General features: G+C 47.5%; 1 long non-coding RNA gene across 1 annotated transcript in view; it reads left to right on the top strand.

Annotated features, from left to right (window-relative positions):
* Positions 1-8465: 8465 nt before the first annotated feature.
* Positions 8466-17412, top strand: part of LOC101907140 (uncharacterized) — a 104680-nt gene continuing 95733 nt past the window's right edge. Inside the window, exon 1 of the long non-coding RNA XR_003036930.2 lies at positions 8466-9527. This is a non-coding gene — a long non-coding RNA (uncharacterized lncRNA). The remainder of the gene's footprint in view (positions 9528-17412) is intronic.

Raw genomic sequence — 17412 nt, 5'->3', positions numbered from 1 at the left:
TTAAATGTACAGTGAAAAATGAAAGTGTTAGTCACTCAAAGTCACTCAATTCTTTGCAACCCCATGGACCATAGCCTGCCAGGCTCCTCGTCAGTGGGATTCTCCAGGCAAGAATACTGGAGTGGGTTGCCATTCCCTTCTCCAGGGGGTCTTCCCAATCCAAGGATTGAACCTGAGTCTCACACATTGCAGGAAGATTCTTTACCCTCTGAGCCACTGGGGAGGTTGTCACAGAAAAAAAGGAGTAATTGCTTCACTAATAGAAATGAAACAAATGAGCTATTTTCCAAAATCATGTTTAGAGCTGACTACTCTCTAGAGAGGAAAGGATTGCACATCTTGGTTGGAAGGGAAAAATGACTTAAATACATTTTTAAGAGAAAAGAAATAAGCTAAAGGCTAGGAGCTTAGCATGAGAGGAGAGAGCATGCCTGAAAATGGTGTTGGGGAATGTTGGAAAGTTGCATCTGTGTGCGTTTTGCTGGAGTAATGATCAGACTGAGTCCTGGCCTGCCCTCCTCCCTGCCCTCCACTCCCACCACTCTGCCCTGCCCACTGCGCTGTAGAAACAGGCCTGCTTTTTCTTTCTTTGGCCGAGCCCTGTGGCATGCAGGATCTTAGTTCCCAGACTAGGGATCGAACCTGTGCCCCTGCAGTGGGGGCACTGAGTCTTAACCATTGGACCACCAGGGAAGTCCTAGAAGCAGGTCTGCTTTCTGCTCCTCAAACGTGCATGTTCATCACTACCTTAGGCCCCTTACCCAGCTCTCTGCTAGGTCTGGAGCACTCTTCCCACTGGCTTCTTCCTGCCACTTACACTTCACCTTAAAGAGCCCCTTGGAGAGGATTTCCTGGCCCCCTAACCCAAAGCAGCACCTCCACCCACCCCCCATTTATCCCCGTTTCACTGTAATCCTGTCAGAGCATCTATTCTAACTGCTGTCCTCTCATTTACTTAATTGCTGGTTGTCAGTCTGTCTGGCTAGAGTTTAAGCCCCCTGAGAGGGCCCCTAGACAATCTGATTCCCCACAGGATCTAGAACAGGCCTTCACTTTAGTATGAGTGCAATAAATATTTGTACCTCACTTAAAAAACTAAGACCATGGCATCTGGTCTCATCACTTCATGGCAAATAGAAGGGGGAAAAGTGGAAACAGTGACAGATTTTCTCTTCTTGGGCTCCAAAATCACTGCAGACAGTGACTGCAGCCACAAAATTAAAAGACGCTTGCTCTTTGGAAGGAAAGCTGTAACAAATCTGGACAGCATATTAAAAAGTAGAGACATCACTTTGCCAACAAATGGCCGTCTAGTCAAAGCTATTGTTTTTCCAGTAGTCATGTGCGGTTGTGAGAATTGGACCATAAAGAAATCTGAGCACTGAAGAATTGATGTTTTGAACTGTGGTGCTGGAGAAGACTCTTGAGAGTCCCTTGGACTGCAAGGAGATCCAGCCAGTCCATCCTAAAGGAGATCAACCCTGACTATTCATTGGAAGGATTGATGCTGAAGCTCCAATCCTTTGGCCACCGGATGCAAAGAACTGACTCACTGGAAAAGACCCTGATGCTGGGAAAGATTGAGGGAGAGAGGAAAAGGCCACAGCAGAGGATAAGATGGTTAGGTAGCATCACTGACTCAATGGACATGAATTTGAACAAACTCCAGGAGATAGTGGAGGACAGGAAGCCTGGTGTGCTGCAGTCCGTGGGGCCACAAACAGTCGGACACAACTTCACAGGTGAACAGCAACAACTTACTGGATGGACCAGTGATGAGAACACTGAATGAACCACCCCCCAAATAAATTCTCTGTCCTCGGAGGAGATTATTCAAAGAAAGGTTTTTCCCTCTGTGGTTACATTTGATTAAGAAAATATTTTCACAATTATGACTGAATTTTTCCAATCGGTATTCGGATCAGACGGCTAGACTCTAAGAAAATGTAAGGTTCCTAATCAAGGGGGGAGAAAAACCTGAACATGTTTAAAATCATCTCTGGGGAATTATAACCTGAAGCGTAAGTCACGAATTTTAAGCGTTGTCTTCTTTGCTACTAATTAGCTTTCTCTCACTTGTTAAAGTTATAGTATCTTCTTGGTAGGGTCTATCACAGGGCTATGCACGCATTCGAAGTTTAGAAAACACTGATCAAGGATGAGAAGTTTGCAATCTGTGCGTCTGGGTGTGTCTGAGAAATCCAAAACATCCTGCTTGTCACCACCTCGGGGAAGCCTTTCTGATTTTCCGTGTGGAACTGAGTTTTTTTCTCTGCTTTCATATCACTATTCTTTTGACTTTCTAATCACCCTGGTGTCCAATACCAACGAGATGCTTAATAAGTACTTCATTGCTGCTGCTGCTAAGTCACTTCAGTCGTGTCCGACTCTGTGTGACCCCCTAGACAGCAGCCCACCAGTACTTCATTAAAGTGATGCGAAAATGAATACAATGTAAATTGTACAAGAAAACCATCTTCAGAATTGGGACGGGCTTTAGAACTCACCTAGGTAATGTTTCCCAAAATGCAGTCATTTGCACCTCTCATGACAAGTTTTGGCACACTACTAATTCTTACAGGCTTCTTGAAACCAGCCTTTCTACCACTTAAATATGTTTATATTTTAAGAAAAATGTGTACATAATCATAAATGGAAAGCCAGCAAGGCGTTAGTAAAGAACTGTCACCCTTCCAAGACCAGTGAACACTAAATATTATCCTTAAAATCTAGTTGGGTGTTATTTGCTGAACTGATCCCCCTTTCCAAGTTCTTATGTTGAAGGCTTGGTCCCCCAGTGTTTCAGAATGTGACTATATTTTGAGCAGAACTCTGGAGGTAATTAACTTAAGCCCCGATCCAATCTGACCGTGGTCCTTGTGAGAAGAGGAGGACACACACAGAGAAATAGCAGACACACAACGACGTAAGCAACTGAACACACGGCAAGAAGACACGCCGTCTACCAGCCATGGAGAAGCCAACCCTGCTCACACCTTGAGCTTCCAGCCTCCAGAACTGGGAGCAGATAAATTTCAGCTGTTTAAGCCCCCCAGTCTACGGCTCCCCTGGTGTCTCAGATGGTAAGGAATCTGCCTGCAATGCAGGAGACCTGGGTTCAGTCCCTGGGTTGGGAAGATCCCCTGGAGAAGGAATGGCAACCCACTCCAGTGTTCTTGCCTGGAGAATCCCATGGACAAAGGAGCCTGGCGGGCCACAGTCCACGAGGTCACAAAGAGTCAGACACGCCTGAGGGACTAACAGCCGATGGTGTTTTGCTACGACAGCAGTAGCAGATGAATACCCTGGGTGTTACTGCCAGCTAAAGATGCTGAGCCCGAACTCTGCTATCATTCAGCTGAGAACTGAGATCGTAAGAGTCAGAAGACTATTAAAGGCCTACCATCCATAGCAGAGACTTTCTCCTTGACAACAAATGAGAAGAATGAAGTAGAATTTAAAAGGAAATGACTTTAGATCAGTCGGGCTGGAATATGCAGTACCTTTTTAAAAATCTCAATGTCTTGGTATTCACTGTGCTAAGTCGCTTTGGTCGTGCCCAACTCTTTGCAACCCCATGGACTGTGGCCCACCAGGCTCCTCTGTCTGTGGGATTCTCAAGGCAAGAATACTGGAGTGGGCTGCCATACCCTCCTCCAGAGGATCTTCCCAACCAGGGACCGAACCCGTGTCTCTTACGTCTCCTGCGTTGGCAGGCGGGTTCTTTACCACTAGCGCCTCCAGGGAAGCCCCAGTGTCTTGGTACAAGGAAAGCTCACCTGTTCCTCATGCTCCGTGTCCCACACGGGTCCACAGAGGCCCTGCTCTATCCAGTCACTCGGGGTCTCAGGCTGATGAAGGCCTGGCCTCCCTCACCACATGTGTGGAAGAGAGTTTGGAGATTTGTGTGTGGGCTTCCCACGTCTCAGATCGGAAGCAGTACACCTCATCATTCCTGCTCACATCTCATTGGCCAGGACTAGTCACATGGCCCCACCCATCAGCCAGAGAGCCGGGAAGTGTCAGCAAGCAAACACGTTCTTTAGAGTGTGTTTCTGTCTCTTCCACAAGGTCTTCTGCTTCTTCATGTCACCTTCCTGTCCTTAAAAAGTCATCCTGAGTACATCTCAAGGATGCATCCCATGCTTTGGGGGAAAAAAATTAAAAAATCTGGGCCAGTCTCTTCATCGCATAACTGAAGTCCACAAGGTAAAGCTAATTTGCTATTCCATACTTTCCACCAAAGAACTGATGCTTTTGAACTATGATGCTGGAGAAGACTCTTGAGAGTCCCTTGGACTGCAAGGAGATCAAACCAGTCCATCCTAATGGAGACCAACTCCGAATATTCTTTGGAAGGACTGAAGCTGAAGCTCTAATGCTTTTGCCACCTGATGCAGAGCTGACATTGGAAAAGATCCTGACGCTGGGAAAGATTGAAGGCAGGAGGAGAAGGGGCTGACAGAGGATGAGACAGCTGGATGGCTTCACTGACTCAATGGACATGAATTTAAGCAAGCTCCGGGAGATAGTGAAGGACAGGGAAGCCTGGTGTGCTGCAGTCCATGGGGTCATGAAGATTCGGACACGACTGAGAGACTGGACGACAGCAACACTTTGCTAGCGCTGGATTTGAGGCCAGATCTCTGGTCCCTTGAGTCCTGTACTTAACTCTCTTTCCAGTCAACCCTGTGAACACAAAAACGGCAGCAACTGGAACACTTTGTATGTCTGTTTCTGGTGGAAGAGACTTTCATCGTTCCAGTAAGATCATAACTGGAAACATCTAAAGACTGATACTGCTATCTGCCGGGGTCCAGCCCCGGTGGATCCAGGGAATTCGAAGTGGGGACGGCGTCGGCGAGGATCAGGAAACAACTGCTTAATTAAACATTAATTAAGGATATAAAGAGGAATAGAATAAGGATAGCTCAGTAGGAAAATTCAGTGAAGAAAAGAGGCTGAAATAAGGACAGCTCAGTGAGGAAATTCAGTGGAGAAAAGAGGCTGAATAATTCAGCCAGAAGGTGAGAGAAAGAACGACATGGGGAGACCAAGTTTCGGTGAACAAGGCCCGCACTTTATTTTCCAAAGTAGTTTTTATGCCTTAAGTTATGCATAGAGGATAATGGGGGAAGGGGTAGAGTCATGCAGCAAGCCAGGCTTTCTTCCTGCACACTTATCATATGCAAAAGCTTAGGTGATTTGCATCATCTTCTGGCCCGGAGGCCTGTTAACATTTTAAGACCCTTTCTTCAGAAAACTTATTTTTCTCTAAAGGTGATTGGTCAGGAGCCACCCTCCAAAAGCATTAGATAAAGTTGCATTCCTACAGAGCAAAGGTGTGGTGGGCTATAACAAGAAAGAGAATTAACTCAAGGGTCCAAGGTTACAAACATTAAAGCTACTACTTACACCAATTATATTAATCAATACACTGCCAGGGACACAGCAGGTAAGGGATATGGAGACTTAGCAGCAAACATTGGCCCAACAAGTGAAAAGACCTTCACCAATACAATTTCTAATCAATCTTTTAACTGCTCAAAGGAATCTGTATTTAGACAGTTTAGAACATCTCATGCCTCTCACAGTTGGGAGGCTCTGAGCAATCACATGTGGCCGGAAAAACCTATTCAGGCAGGCTAGAGGACTTCCAAAGGAGTTTGTAGGTTGAAACACTGTCACACCCAGGAATTATTAACTGGAGCTGTAAGCTAACTCTTTTTTCAGAGAGAGGTAGTGGGGGACAACCCCCGGTAAAGTCAGAGGTGTAGGCGAGAGCACAAAGCAGAAAGTAGGCAGACTCTGGTTTTGGGGGTAGATGCTCGAGAATTTCCAGGGGGACTCCTGAGGCTCAATCCTGTCTTTGCGTATGCCGAGCCTCCTTCCTCATGACCTTTGTCATGGGTGGAGCTCGCTCCCAGCAGCTATCGAAGAACTGGAGAGAAACTTAGCCATTTAACATTTCCACCGGAACACGCAGGGACCTTTCCCACTCATATTTGAGACGAATACATCTGTGGAATCAATGAAAACGTGTGATTGCTCAGTGTTGTCTGGTTAGCATCCAATTATGTACAGTGTATTTATTTTAAATTTAGAAGACACACACACAGGAGATTTCCAGGAACAAAATGAGAAGAAATTGGCAGCATGCTGAATGGAAAAAAATTAATGACATGAATTACACAGCCTGTGAATTGAAGCCAATGAGCGGGGGCTGGCAGGGGAGAGAGGTGGGCGCTGTTGTTCACGCAGCACCCTGCCTGCGGTCCTGATCCGTGCTGAAGAGCGGTCACCCTCCAGGCAGCCGTCGCATCCTGTATCTTTACCGCGGTCACACGTGTGTTCCCAATACAGGAGTACAAAAGCAAGGCCCCCAACAGACTTCAGCAGCCAGCTTCCTTTTAGAGAATAGACCCAGCCTTTTTTTTTTTTAATCTGGCCATGCAGCATGTGGGATCTTAGCTCTTCGCCCAGGGATGGAAATCATAGCCCCTGCGACCCAGCGTGGAAAGCGAGGAGGAGTCTTCGCCGCTGGACCACCAGGGAAGTCCCTAGGTTCAACGCATAAGTTTAAGCTTGATCGCTTTGTCAGCTCAACGGGGCCAGAGGGAGGTGGGGAGGAGGAGGGGAGGAGGAAAGGAACACGGCTGGGCTTCGGACACCTCCTCCGAGTCCCCACTAGTACCGTGTGTTAGGGACCTTCATGCGTCTCGTGCTGTTCATCCCCAAGATCATCAGTCATTTTAGAGGCAAAGAGACTGAGGTCAGAAGCCGCTGATTCCCTTGTCCCAGGTTGAACTGTGGATTCATATTTGGAATTCATATGTGGAATTCCTGGTCACCTGGAGAAGGAAATGGCAACCCACTCCAGTATTCTTGCCTGAAAAATCCCATGGACAGAGGAGCCTGGTGGGCTACAATCCATGGGGTCACAAAGAGTCAGACACGACTGAGTGACTAACACTTAACACTTTAGACTGTGACCTCACTTGAGAAGGACCTTGAAGATACAATTCGTTAAGCTGGGGTCACACTAGAGTGAGCTGGGCCCCAAATGCAATATGACTGGTGTCTTTTCTTCCCCCTGCCACTTTTTATTTGTTTGGCTGCACTCTGGTGACTCAGAAGGTAAAGCGTCTGCCTGCAGTGCAGGAGACCCGGGTTCGATCCCTGGGTTGGGAAGATCCCTTGGAGAAGGAAATGACAACCCACTCCAGTACTCTTGCCTGGAAAATTCCATGGACTGAGAGGCTCCTCAGAACCTGGTAGGCTACAGTCCTTGGGGTCGCAAAGAGTCAGACACGACTGAGCAACTTCACGTCACTCACTTTGGCTGTACTGGGTCTTAGCTGCAGCCTGCGGGATCTAGTTCCCTGACCAGGGACTGAACCCGGGGCCTTGCTTTGGGCCTTGTGTGGTGTCTTAGCCACTGGACCCCCAGGGAAGCCCCACGAGGTGCCTTAATGAGGAGGGAGATTTGGGACACAGACACGCACTCAGCAAGGACGCTGAGCGCAAAGGAGGTGGGGATCGTATGATGCTCCTACAAATCAAGGAACGTCCCAGAGTGAGAGGCTTGGGACAGATTGTCCCTCAGGGCCCACAGAAGGAGCTAAGCCAGCCGGCACCCTGATCTCTGACTTCTAACCTCCAGCACCGTGAGACAAGGCTGTGGTGTAAGCCCCTCAGACTGGGGTACGTGGTTCTGGCAGCCCCAGCAAAAGAGCACCACGGGGTTATGAAGCAGAGGGCTTCCAGGCTCCTCTGAGTCTAAGCCTCAACCGAGCATGCAGGGCCCGTTTCCAGGCACCTGCCTGGGCCCCTGCCGCCTCCCGGGCCCGCAGCCTGTCTGACATGCCAGCACCTCCTCACTCTACAGCAGGCGGAGGCTGAGGCCCAGAGGGCTCCCTGTCCTGTCCCAGGCTGCATGGCCAGGGGGTTTGGGGAGGCAGCAGGTCTTCCTGGGCTTCCCCCTGCCCTGTATCATGATGCTTCCCTTCATCACTCACCTTGCAGAGTGTTCTCAGCCAGCTTCTCACAATGCTGGTAAATCGGGAGCAGAGAGCAGCAAATGAATGTTCCTGGCCTGAAAACGCCAGAAGCCCTTTCAAGAGGAGAAGGATCGGGGTTCTGGCTGGCTGTGATGTCAGCCCTGAGAGGTAATCTCAGAGCCTCGCTGAGTCAGACAAAGGGGCTGGGGGCCGGCCATCCCTTCTGGGCCTGGCTGACCCCCACCAGGGGATGGGGGAAGAGCGGACAGTGCCTCCCTGCCCACTGCCCCAGCCACTGAGTTAAAGCTTGCTGCAGATGGGGTGTCACAAGCCTTCCCGTTTGGGAGCCCTCGTGACAAGGTATATATATGTGATATGTACTCCTAGATACATGAGAGAGAAAGGCACCCACTCCAGCGCACAGCTCAGGGACCTCTCCGGCTGCATGCCTCTGAGTGCCCAGCTCCCAGACCCAGAGGGGGACCATGACCTCACCACCCCACTCCAGGGGAAGCCTGCTCCTGACGGCTAACAGCATGTGTTTATTTTACCCCTCTGGGTACTTGATGTAAATAGGATCCTGTAGGCTCCCCTCCTTCGGGCCCAGTGGTACCTTTCGTTCCCCATTTGGGAAATGCAGCCACGTCTGGGGAGGCGGTCATGCAGAGCACAAAGCCTTCCTAGTTCTGACTCAGCCACAGTGCATCCATCTCTTCTACTGTGGATGGACCTTTGAGCTGTTTCCAGCATGGGGCAACAGCGCGCCTCTGCTTTCATACCTGGGCTTTACAAAAAGAGCCAGTTACTCTGCAGGAGATGCTGGACACATGGGAGAGTCATTCATTCGTTTAGACTACATCTTGGAGGACTTGGGATGTGTCCGGCGTGTGGACAAAACCTGGGGCCTGACAGAGAGCAAAGTCACCGTGACCCCGTGCCGACCATCTGTAAGGCAGATGGGGGTGTGGACAGACAGAACACAGAGAGGAGGGCTTGGTCAAGGGTGGAGAGGAGCCCAGTGAAGGAAGGACTTGAGAGGAAACACGCGAGGGGGGCTGGAGAGAGTCCGTCCATGGTCGAAGGAGGGCTTGTCCAAAGCGTGCATTTGCGAAGCTCGAACATGCCTGTTCCTGGGGTGGGGAGCGGGATGAGATGGACGGCAGAGGTAGACAGGACAGGATTCAGGAGGATTTAGAGGGGCCAAGGAGCCCTTGGAGGACTCTTCTGGAAGACAACGAGGCTCCGCCCACCTAAATTGACCAGCAGCAGGAAGCACTTAGCCTTTCAGAAGTCCTTCCGGCTGCGGCGCAGGGTGCCACCCTTCTGCAGGCAGACGGAGGAGGCTGTGGGCCGTGGACCCAGCCCCAGCCCCAGCCCTGCCAGCGGACGTGGGCCACAGAGCGAAGCCTACAGAGTGATGGATTTCTAGAAAGCGAGACCAGAGGGTCCTGCCTAGGACACGCTTGCGGAGGGAACCCCGAAGACTTCTACTGCTCCCCTAGGCTGTTCAGTCTGGAACCCGCCACAGTAAGCTCCCGTCTGACCTCTCCGTGGGTCTGTGTCTCCTCCCCCTCAGAACCCTGACCCTCCGTGGCCGTCTGCCCCTGAGTCGCCCGGCCCGGCTCCCCCGAGGCAGGAAGTCTGGGAAAGGCAAGGCTGGATGTGGCCTCCAGGGAACGAGGTAACTGCCGGCCCGGTCTCCTCTGCCTCGCTCATTCTGCATTTGGGGGCGAGCTGTTTTTGTTTGATGTAAGCAGAGCAAATCCATCCATAGCAAAATCAGAGAAAATAGCTTGTTGATGTGTAAACCAGGATGTCACAAATAACCCTGTTTGTTTAATTATAGCAGGCTGAGTGCAGGAAGTCGGGAAGGGGTGCTGATGGAGGGGAATTCAGGGCACCATTGCCGGTGTCCTAGAGGCCCGCGGGTGAGGTTTGGGGGAGATGTGAGCGCCCGGAGCCACGTGGGTAAACATATGGTGTGTGAGTCAAGCTCAGCTGAGTGGGTAGATGGCTTTCCGAGCTATGGGAGCTTGCTGTAGGAGTCACTAGACAGAAAAAAATAAATCACAGGTGAAAGAACACAAAAAAATATGCCTGGAAATAATCAGTCTGAGAACGTAGGAAATTTTGACTTTATGAGTAATTGCTTTACAAAGACAATGTGTTCTTTCCCATGAAACACACCGATCTGGTAGAGGACAAAGGGCATGGGGCATCAGAAGAAGGGACTTGTGCCCACCCCACCGCACCCCACCGACCACTGCCTCCCCCTCCACTCCAGGAGGAACACGGAAGCCGGGGCTTCAGAACAGCTGGAAGCCATGTGGGGCAGCATTTAAGATCCTGGCCCTGGATTTGGGTTGGCCTGGGTTCAAGCTTGGGTTCAAGCTTCCCTTCTGTCTTATGTGAATGTGGGAGTCAGCTCACCACTGAGGGTCTCAGCTGGTGGTGAGGGGCTGGGGAGAGCCAACTCTAGAGGCCTGGACAAGTTGCTCTTAGCTTGCCTATACCTGGCATGGAGGGAAATACCAGGGAATGAGGCGTAGGTATTAGGATGAGAAATGAATTAGAGGAATAGGATTGTGGAGGGAATTCCATTCCAGCACACGCCAAGCCATCTCTCACCCCTGCCTTACCTCCTGGTGGCTGCCCCATGTCCCCATTAAGCCTTTAAAGAAAATTGTTTTTTGATTATTTATTTAGCTGTGCTGGTCTTTCTGGCAGCATGCAGAATTCTCAGTCTTCACTGCAGCACTCTGGATCTTTAGTTGCTGCAACATGTGGGATCTAGTTCCCTGACCAGGGATCAAACCCAGACGCCCTTCACCGGGAGCACAGGGTCCTAATCACTGGACCACCAGGCAAACCCCCTAAGCAAGCCCTGTAGAGACTCAGTTGCTGCTCAGGGAGGGTTACACAGTGATGCCAACATGGGTGCACAGCTGACTTTTCTGGAGATGACAAAACGAAACACTCACCTTCAGAAATGTGAGAAAGGGCTTTGAGGGAAGGAGATGCAGGCAGGACCATATTATAACTCTCCTGGGTTCAAGGCACATTTGCCTTCATGGGCCTTGTCTTCCTTAAAAAAAAAAAAACACAAAAACTAAATTGCATTGTATGACTGCATTGGTATAAAGATGAGTATAATATAGCTCGGACTCATGATCATATATTAAAGCAACTTTCATTATTTTAACTCAGTTTTGAAAGAAATTAAAATATTTTTGCCGGCCTCTAGGCACAGTGCCTGTTGGTGGGTGGGAGTTGGGGACAGGGAAAGTAAATGCATTTTCTACCTGAGCGACGTTTTTGTGAAAAGAGGAAAATGTATCAAGCTTTGTATAAAGCTACCTGTATTTAAATAAAAGAGAACTCTCTGTTTGGATAATTTCTATTCTGTTTTTGTTCCTTGTTTAAAATGGGCTTTCCTTCAGGAAATGATCATGAAATTACATAGTAATTGTATTTATCTTATTTTATTTAATGTACTATTAATCTGACAAGATAAAAACAGCTCTGGGTTCGCAAATTACTTTCGTTGGCCCGGGCTCCTCCCTTGCTTTTTGTAACCGCACTCTTCTGTGGAGCTGGCCTCCCCCACACTCAGTAATTCTGATTGGAGCGGGGCTGCCACACCCCTGTGAGCTGGTCTAGCCAATCAGAGCAGAGCCCTGAAGAAGCAGAGCATCTTCTGGGCATGGATTGGCTCGATGTTGATGGGCACTCGATTGCAGACTGGCCAATGGGAGTCAAACTTGGGAGTCTGGCTGGTGATGTGGAAAGGAAGCGTTCTCTTCCTACTAGGGTTCTTGGCTATCAAGGCATTTACAAGTTTCCAGCTCCCAGACCCTGCTGAGTGTTAAATGGCCACCTAGAGTGAAGCATCCCAGAGGAAAACAGAGCCGAGAGAGACGGGGCCCTGATACAATCATTTGAATACCTGGGTCCTCTTAGGCCTACAGTTAACAACCCTTGGGGTTTAAGTTACAGGGGATCAATAACACACCTTTTTTTGGCTCAAGTCTGTTTTAATGTAGGGTTTTAAAAAGCTGAAACAAAGAGTTCTGTCTAATCCACTTGGCAACCTCAGAATTTCTTAAGTGGTTTATGAAATGACCTATGAATGTCAGAGAATGCTTGTTTTATGCCCGAGTAAGAGAAGGTTGTTCCGAGGCATGGTCTACCAGCGTTTCCACGTGAATGGCCTGGCTTCTGCAACTGCCCTCCTCTTCCTTTTACTTAATTTAAAAAATACTTAGGACATTTCGGGCTTCCCTTGTGGCTCAGCTGGTAAAGAATCTGCCTGCAATGCGAGAGACCTGGGTTTGATCCATGGGTTGGGAAGATCCCCTGGAGAAGGGAAAAGGCTACCCACTCCAGCATTCTGGCTTGGAGAGCTCCATGGACTGTATAGTCCATGGGGTTGCAAAGAGTAAAGCAGGACTGGACGACTTTCACTTTCACTTAGGACATTCCTTCATCAGAAACAGGCTTTCTTCTTCTTCCTTTTTAAACAGTGTTAAAGACAGCTATGTGTTAATGGCTAGAAAAGTTGTGCTTATGTAACTTACCACCCTGGGACATTGTGGCCTAGGTTGTTAATATGGTATTAGGTAGACTACTGGAGATTTTGTTGTTGCTGTTCAGTCACTCAGTCATGTCTGATTCTTTGTGACCCCATGGACTGTAGCCCCCCAGGCTCCTCCATCCTTGAGATTTCCTAGGCAAGAATACTGAAGTGGGCTGCCATTTCCCTCTCCAGGGGACCTTCCCAACCCAGGGATCAAACTCGTGTCTCCAGAAGCAGGCTTTCTTGAACAACATTCTTCTGAATAAAAATTACCTCTTCTTGGTAATCAGGAATTTGTAGGACCTTCACTGGGTCCCAGAACTGTGCTCTTCAATAAGCACGAAAAGAAAGTGGAAAATCACCGAATACTCACAGTTGTGTGTAATGGGGCAGATTCATTCACCACAGGCAGTGGTTCTCAAAGTGTGGTCTCTGGACCACATCACCTGGAAACTTGTTAGAAAGGCAAACTTTTGGTCCCCATTCCAAACTCACCGAATCAGAAATTTGACGGTTGGGCCCAGCCATCTCTATTTATACGAACCCTGAGAACCACTGGCTTCGGGGTTTCCTCTTACACAGTTACTGAAGGAACAGCTGCTGGGTGATTAAAATCAAACCTGAGTTACCTTTGTAGAAGCACTCTGGTTTTGAGCATCTGTTTTTTTCACTTTGAAGGTAGGGGGAAGACGGAGTCAAACTGTAATAGATTTACTAGTTTCTTTTTTTCCTTTACTACTATTTATCCTTTAGTAGTTTGCTAAATCGGAGAAGGCAATGGCACCCCACTCCAGTACTCTTGCCTGGAGAATCCCATGGATGGAGGAGCTTGGTGGACTACAGTCCATGGGGTCACTAAGAGTCAGACATGACTGACCGACTTCACTTTCACTTTTCACTTTCATGCATTGGAAAAGGAAATGGCAACCCACTCCAGTGTTCTTGCCTGGAGAATCCCAGGGATGGGGGAGCCTGGTGGGCTGCCATCTATGGGGTTGCACAGAGTCGGATACGACTGAAGCAACTTAGCAGCAGCAGTTTGCTAAATATACATTCTGATTTCATTATTTTCTTCAAGCATTTATTTTTTACGTTTTACTTAGCATAGCTGAGTGTATATATTTCCACTGATGTTGAAAAGCAAATAATATGTATTGTCTATCCTCATTCAGAAGGCTGGACCTCAACATTTTATCATTTCTTCCCTCTCCATGAATTCGCCCTTCACCAATTCCCAAGATTTGTTGAAATCTTTTTGAATTGAACAGTTGGAATTTTCCCCCAACTATTCACTAAGCTTCATAGCCATATCTTTGGTGATGTGGGCTTTCCTGGTTTTACTAGCTTCTTTGTACGTCACTGTTGCTTGCATCCTGTTTCCCTCTTTCTTGGATTCATTTTCCCTGCTGTTGGAGTACATCCTGTAGAGAATCTTTCAGAAAGGGTTCATGGAGAGATACCTCCTAGGTCCTTGCCCCTCTAAAATTAATTTCTTAGATAATGTTTTGCTCACAGAATTCTATGGCACTATAACTTACAGAATTTTATACTCATTGAATTTGAGAAGGCTGATATCCATCTGTTTCTTCTTCCTTTGATGTTAAACTATTGAAATTTTTTTCTGTCTGGGATTTTTTTCTGTGTTCGCAAAAATGTTACTAATACATCCAGTGCTGGATATGCCAGACTCTTGCCCATGTTTCTTTTCAATAGCTTTTTGACTTCATACTAAAATGTAAAGACTTGATACTCTCTTTAGCTTTGAAAATTGGGGGTATAATTTATTTTATTATTTTCTCTATACATTCGCCTTCTGGATATTCTTTGAGACAGAGGTTGGAACTCATGGTTCTACCTTAAATGATTCACGGTTTTTTGTCTCCCACTTTTCAATGCCTGGAATTTTGCTCGATGTCTGATTGGATTGCTCTTCTCTGTATTCCATTTTGGCAATAAAGTCTCTATTGTATGTATTTCTTTTTATCAGTCCATCTACTGTGGGGTTTTTTGGGGTTTTTTTGACAAATTTATAAGCCATAGAAAACAGCAGAGGATAACACCATGCGCCTATCCCTCAGAAACAGCAAATGTCAACATTGTGTCATACTTGCCTCGGTTCCTTTCTGATAAAACAAATATCAGTGGTAAAATTGCAGTTTCTTCCTCTCCTGCAGAGGCCCGTACTGGCCTTTCTTGCCCACAGGCTTTCCTCTGGCTGCGGTGTGCGGGCTTCTCACTGCGGTGTTTTTCTCTGGTTGCGGAGCTCTGGCTCTGGGGCGCTCGGGCTGCAGTGGTTGTGGCATGTGGGCTCAGCAGTGCAGTTTGCAGGCTCTGGGGCACGGGCTCAGTCGTTGTGGCAATGGGCTCTGTTGGACCGTGGCTTGTGGGGTCTTCCCAGATCAGGGATCGAACCCATGTCCCCCGTATTGACAGGCAGATTCCTTACCACTGAGACACCAGGGAAGCCCCTTCCCTGGTTTTTCAGCATTTTAAGATAAATGCTATCACAGTGGATTTATCTTTCTGTAACTAGCTGTTTTTCATTCAGCAATAAATTTTGAGAAACGTATTTGGGTTGTTGCATATCTAGTTCATTCACTTTAACCGCAGTGTAATAGACCGTTGTAGGAATACGTGCAATGCATTTATTTATTCCACTCATGGTGGATATTTAAATTACAGCTCAGGTTTTTTTGCTATGAGAATCAGCACTGCAGACAACACAGTGTGCTTCTCTGCTCTTACATTTGTGAGAGTTTCTCTAAAGTCTGTACCTGGAGAAGGAACTGCTGAGTCAAATGATACACGCAAATACCACAGACTGGTGGCTCAACACAACAGAAATTTATTTTCTCATAGTTCTGGAGGCTAGAAGTCCAAGATCAAAGTGCCGGGGCTTGGCTTCTCCTGTGACCGCGCTCCTTGGTTTGTGGATGTCCATCTTCTCCCTGCATCTTCACGTGGTCATCCTTCTGTGCAGGTCTGGGTTTGATCTCCTCTTCTTAAATGGACACCACTCATACTGCATTAGGGTCCATACTTACAGCCTCATTCTAACTTAATCACCTCTTGAAAGGCATTATCTCCAAATGGTGTCACATTCTGAAGTACTGGGTTAGGACTTTAACATATGAATGAGGGAGGAGGGGGCATCCATAACAGTGCTATTCTAGAGTTTTGCTGGGAAAATTTATCTTTTTTTTTTTTTTTTTGCCAAAGATCTTTCTTTATCCTATTACCCTATCGACAGACTGGTTCCAGATCGGAAAAGGAGTACGTCAAGGCTGTATATTGTCACCCTGCTTATTTAACTCATATGCAGAGTACATCATGAGAAACGCTGGGCTGGATGAAGCACAAGCTGGAATCAAGATTGCTGGGAGAAATATCAATAACCTCAGATATGCAGATGACACCACCCTTATGGCGGAAAATGAAGAGGACCTGAGCCTTTGATGAAAGAGGAGAGTGAAGAAGTTGGCTTAAAACTCAACATTCAGAAAACTAAGATCATGGCATCTGGTTTCATCACTTCATAGCAAATAGATGAGGAAACAATGGAAACAGTGACAGACTTTACTTTCTTGGGCTCCAAAATCACTGCAGATGGTGACTGCAGCCGTGAAATTAAAGGATGCTTGCTCCTTGGAAGAAAAGCTATGACCAACCTAGACAGCATATTAAAAAGCATAGACATTACTTTGCCAACAAAGATTGGTGTAGTCAAAGCTATGGTTTTCCAGTAGTCATGTGTGGATATGAGAGTTGGACTATAAAGAAAGCTGAGCTTCAAAGAATTGATGCTTTTGGACTGTGCTGTTGGAGAAGACTCTTGGGAGTCCCTTGGACTGCCAGGAGATCAAACCAGTCTATCCTAAAGGAAATCAGTCTTGAATATTCATTGGAAGGACTGATGCTGAAGCTGAAGCTCCAATACTTTGGCCACCTGATGCGAAGAGCTGACTCATTGGAAAAGACCCTGATGCTGGGCAAGATTGAGGGCAGGAGGAGAAGGGGACGATAGGGAATGAGATGGTTGGATGGCATCACCGACTCGATGGACATGAGTTTGTGTAAGCTCCAGGAGTTGGTGATGGACAGGGAGGCCTGGCATGCTGCAGTCCATGGGGTCACAAATAGTCGGACACAACTCAGTGACTGGACTGTCTAATTTATAGCATAAAACTGGACAGTCTTATATGAATGTTAAAAGATTTTTTATTAATTTTAAAAATGTGTAATTGAATCCTGTAATTAGATATTTAACTGTACTTCCCTCTCCCCATTCCTTTCTATTGTAAACAGTCTGGGTGACAAGCATCTTGTGGCTAAATAGGGTAGAGACTCTGCCTGCAATGCGGGAGACCTGGGTTCAATCCCTGGGCTGGGAATATCCCCTGGAGAAGGGAATGGCAATCCACTCCAGTATTCTTGCTTGGAGAATCCCCATGCACAGAGGAGCCTGGTGGGCTACAGTCCATAGGATCGCAAAGAGTCGGACACGACTGAGCAAAAAAAACCCTAACACTTTGACTTTCACTAATACTTCTACACGAATTTCAGAATGAGCTAGAGATGTGACAGATGAATTAAGGAAACTTATTATGGAGATTTCTACTGATTACAACTCAAATACCCAGTGAAAATTAGCACCAAAAAGGTAAGCGAAAACACTGCGGGACAATCTGGAATGAACAAGGGTGCTCCTGGGGACACGGTCAGATCAGATCAGTTGCTCAGTCGTGTCCGACTCTTTGCAACCCCATGAATCACAGCACACCAGGCCTCCCTGTCCATCACCAACTCCCGGAGTTCACTGAGACTCATGTCCATCGA

This window comes from Bos taurus, chromosome 10 (genome assembly GCF_002263795.3).
Source record: "Bos taurus isolate L1 Dominette 01449 registration number 42190680 breed Hereford chromosome 10, ARS-UCD2.0, whole genome shotgun sequence".
NCBI classification, from domain to species: Eukaryota; Metazoa; Chordata; class Mammalia; order Artiodactyla; family Bovidae; genus Bos; species Bos taurus.
Note: the sequence above shows the minus strand (reverse complement) of the source record. Positions and strands in the feature narration are given on the sequence as shown.